The sequence below is a fragment of the Helianthus annuus genome, chromosome 13 (genome assembly GCF_002127325.2).
Source record: "Helianthus annuus cultivar XRQ/B chromosome 13, HanXRQr2.0-SUNRISE, whole genome shotgun sequence".
NCBI lineage: Eukaryota > Viridiplantae > Streptophyta > Magnoliopsida > Asterales > Asteraceae > Helianthus > Helianthus annuus.
In genome coordinates, this window is record NC_035445.2 from 141,547,472 (window position 1) to 141,552,634 (window position 5,163).

Below are 5,163 nucleotides of genomic sequence, written 5' to 3' on the forward strand. Positions count from 1 at the left end.
CAGGCGGGCCGCGAAAGATTTCTGAGTTGCCTGCGCGGGCCGCATGGCCTGATCAGATGCAGAAACACTTATAACAGCCTGTTTCCAGCTGTTTTCATGATTAAACTGGTTTTAAATACCACAAGGTCAATACTAGGGGCTGCCCATGGTATGTTTAAACCACCCGACACCTGTTGTGATTCGATTCGTTCCAAGAATCCTATAGAACACCACATATCCTTCATCCTTATAAATTTTGGGCAACCTTCAAACACTCAATCATGCTTCAAATCCGATTTGCTCAACCATCTTGGATCTTACTGGTGTTCTTGATCTTTTATTCAGTAATTGTAAGTATTCCAATCTTGTTTGATTCTTGTTCATAGTTCAATTTGGCCAAGAACGCTATATTTTGACCTCTGTTTGACTTTCTGATTTGATCATGAATTGATCAGCAAAAAGTCCAATTGAATCTTGTTTTATGATGGTAATCAAGTTGGTTATAATCCATTAGGATCATGCTTTCTGATTTCCACAAATTCTAGTCTATTTGATAAGTCAAAGTTGGTGATCTAAAAGTCAAAATGGGCAGATTCTTAAATTAATCAAATCTGATATAACAGAGGTTATGGATCAAGTTTTGTCACCTAAATAACTTGGTAATTGTTTCAAGAGCATGATAAACTGATCAAATTGGTGAAATTGCTTGTTTGACTCAAAAAGTCTAACAGTTTGACCAAACCTTTGACTTTCAAATCTGACCCGATTTAATAACTTTAAGAGCTGAATCAAAGTCATATTATGATCCTTATATTATGTAGTATAACCCTCTGAGGTCATACTACAAGATCATATTCAAAATCTGAGATTTAACACAAGTTTCGTTAAAACGCCTAAAATACCCTTTTATGTTAAAATGAGAATTTTTAATAAATATGAACATGCATGTGGTTTATAAACTGATCTAGCAGTATTTCAAATTTATTTTGATGTCAAGATCTGGTCATGATTTGAGTTTTGCATAAAAACCATTTTTATATTTTTAAAATGACCAAAATGCCCTTTCGGCATATGGAATGGTATAAACATGATTCTTATGGCAAAACTCCTCATTCACTGATGTTATATTATATTTATAAAATTTTTAAATATTACATCAGATTCAAACTGAGTTTGCAAGCATGCGTTGCGTGTATTACTAAATGACGAAAATACCCTTATGAGGCTTAAAGTGAATTTTAGTACATTGTTATAACTAAATCTTTTACCTACTGTTATGAACTAATAAATAACTTATTTTAACCTTACAAACCTGTTCATAACATATACTTAACCTTAAACCTCATCTAGATCGTCATTTACCAACTTTTACGCCTTTTCGGCGCATAGTATGGTTTAATACCATATCTATGAAATAAAACTTGATACCTACTGATTTTTAAACATATTTTAAATATAAATTCAGTAGGTACTTGACCCAAACTCAGATTTCCAGAAGAGTCACCAAACTATGTGTGAAATTACCAAAATGCCCTTTCAGGGTATAGTTTGGTTTTAAACTATAAACCACACATATTTTCGACACCCTACTGATATAACATCACAAATAAAGTGTTTTTACAAAAACATAATGACCATGACACCAGTTTATCCACTAGCTCTCTTTATGCATCGTAAAATGACCAAATTGCCCTTTTGGGGCTTAATTCGGTTTTAAAACTATAACGAGCATACATGTTGATATCTTACTGATATCTTAACATATTTTAAACATATTGGCATATGAAACTTGTGTATAACTCATCCGGTTACCCGGCTTCACTTATAAGCATACGGTTAAGCCTACGAGGCTAGTTTTCATAAAATAACCGAAACGGGTTTAACCTTATCATTTTATTTCAAAATCCAGAATGTATTTAGGTTACCCATTTTATACAAGTCTTCATACTTGTTGGGTCTAAAACACATTCTATTCCGGTCTTCGCTTAATCATGCGTTTGAACCGTATATTTCCTTAAAACTGACCGGTCTAAGTTTAGGCTTAATTAAAGACCCGTTAGTATTCTAATTGGTTATTTATACCATCATTCCAGACTAGAGCCTTCCGGTAAATTGTACCTACGCTTACTTAAGTGAATACGGCTGGGTTATTATAATTCTTGCTATTTAAGACAGGAGCTAGCTCAGGTAAATACTCTTAACTTATTATCCCTATTACGGGCTTGGGATACGGTAATATAAATACCGCATGGTCAGGTATGGGATTTGAAGATCAATGAGTCGGGAAATCCAAATAACCTGTTTTTAATTCGTATTGCTTGACTGAAACATTGGGGGTTAATGCGACCGTGTCCTGGATATCCTTGACTCATTAAATGCAATGGCCACGACCTAAGCACGGGGTGTAGGCATACACCTGACAGATGCTATATGCTTATTAATTGATTATACCCAATAAGGGATTCCCAATAAGGGAATAGTGGTGTGTCGGTTAATCTTGAACCGGCATAGAACCGGGCCCCGTATGTAGAGCAAGTTATGTAAAACTGATAACATGAGATATAGTTTGTCCCAAGTATAAAAGATTAATCTTGCCTTGTGCATCTTAATCAAGTGTCAAAATAGTTTTGTGCCTTGTGCGCCTAAACCAATTTTCATAAACTCTTTTCAAATGAGTCAGTTGAGTGTATTTACCAGTGAAAACTGACGTATTTTCCAAAGTCTAAGTGACAGGTACAAGTACGTAATAGGCTGGAAGCTGCTCAGGGCGTTAATAAGGAATCTTGCAAGTTCTAGGCGCCTAAAGTCTGTTGAACAATATTTAAGTTTTTTTTTTTGATCCGCCTGTGGACCCTTTACATCCCGTTTGTAATACTTGATATTACTTTATATCGGTTTGTAATATATTTATCTTTAGCTTCCGCTGTGCATTTAAATGTTGTGTTGTTTGACTATGATGATATTAACTACGTCTCTATACTCCCCACCGGGCCCACCGGTGACACGTGGAAAATTGGGGGTGTGACAATGACATAAGGTTGTTTTGAATAGAACAAGGGTTAAAAGGTGAAACTCTACCACACGCGAATCATGAACTTGTGTAAAAGTATTTTTACTTATAAAATAGTGTTTAAAACAAGCAGATCTACGTATCTGCAGGTGGTATTTTCAAAGAACCACATATCACAGAAATCATGTTTTCTAAAAATGGACCTTACACTAACAAGCATGATTTTTATAAACTACAAGTGTGTAAACACTTGTGAAATGAAAAGTTTCGACAAAATAACAATCTTTGTAAAAGATGACGGGAAGTTGTAAAGACGGATTTACTCTAAAAACGAGGTTTTTACGAGATCGAATTACTTTATATGAAGATCCACTAAATGTAAGGAGACTTACGCTATAAATTTTAGAAAACTACAAGTTCATGTGATTATGCGATTTACATACTTGTCGACTAGTTTGTTGTATCGGAAATTGTTTGATTGAATAAAGAAGTTGTTGAAATTGAATTTGTAAAAGAAAATGATACTCTTGAAAGCGTGGCCACCTCCAGTTACAGAGGAAACTCTGGCGAAATTTTTCTAAAAACCTAACGCTTAGAATTATTTTCACTATAAGTGTTAGAAATATCTTTTCGACATGTTTTCGAAATATAAATTTCGCCATGACTTTATTTACTAAATAATCGGAGGTGGGATTTTCACTAAATTAAACGTGATAAATATATATTTAGTAAATATATTTTCACAACATTGTTTATGATTATTTTGTGAAAATACATAAATATTATTTTTAGAGTAGAAATAATATTTTCGAACGATAACAGATCCAAAATAATACGAACGTTTCTACGATAACTATATAAGTTACACTGGTAATATTTATTACCACTCGAATGATAAAACGTAACTTACACATTATACGGAAATATTCATGAACGCGTACTTTATCAACGAATTATTTTTGGAAATGTTATGTGAAATGGAAGTATAATATTTTTGAGAAAAATACTTATATTTCGGAATTGGAAATAAATATATATATTAAGTGAGACTTAATGATATAATTCAAACGCACATGTATTAAATCCCCCATCCTTGGGAAGGAGATTAACTACCAAGTATATACGAAAAGTAAACACGGAATAGTTGTCTAACTATTTCCCAAAAACTTAAACTATAAAGCTAAGGCACGGCCGTCCGTCTAATAGAGTTAGCACATGTAGGTCGTTGCACAGCTGCCTAATTTGGAGTATACTTGGTAGAGACGCACCGACAGTGAGTTCATGTCCCCCTTTTTCTCATAACTGTTTTCAGTTTTCTAAACTGCGGGGGTGAAATACATGTTACTATGATTACGAATATTTCTTACATGGTATGGTCAGCTAAGGAAGGAACTGTTAGGTTATGTGATTTGGGTAGGTGAAACCTTAAGAACATTAGTCCTCGTAGTACGATCGAGGGATACAAGTGATAGGCCTATTTGAGCATAACAAACCCCACCCATGCGCCATAAGGTTGGACCATGTGGTGACCTTGTCTTAACACCACCCATGCGCCCGCAGGTTGGACCATGTGGTGACCTTGTCGTAACACCACCCATGCGCCCGCAGGTTGGACCATGTGGTGACCTTGTCCTATCCCCTCCCATGCGCCCGCAGGTTGGACCATGTGGTTACACATTAACTGATATGTTTCCTTATTTGCTTTCATACCAGAGTTTACAAAACATTCACACTTACAATGATTATAAAGGTTTATTCGCGCGCACATACTAAACACATGAACTCGCTCAACATTATTGTTGATTTTTCAACTTACATGTATTTCAGGGAATTTAAAGATCTGGCGCGGTATGACACGTTTTCCCGCTGCACTAGTTACGAGGTCATCCTGGTTTGGGGAATGTGACTCTTTCCTGGGCAAGTCACAGTCCTTAAACTGTGTTTATGTCATGTTAATGTTTGTGTTGTTGAACAATGTCGTTAGGATGTGTTTCCATTGAGACAGTGTTGTTGTATTTGGTTTTTAAAACTTAATTAAATGGATGATCTTGCATGGTTTTATTTCATATAGCTTTGTTATGGTTAAGCTATGGTATTAAGAAGTCACACCAAATTAACCACGCTTCCGCAAAGCCAGGGTGTGACACCACGCTAGGTTGATCTCGTATAGACTA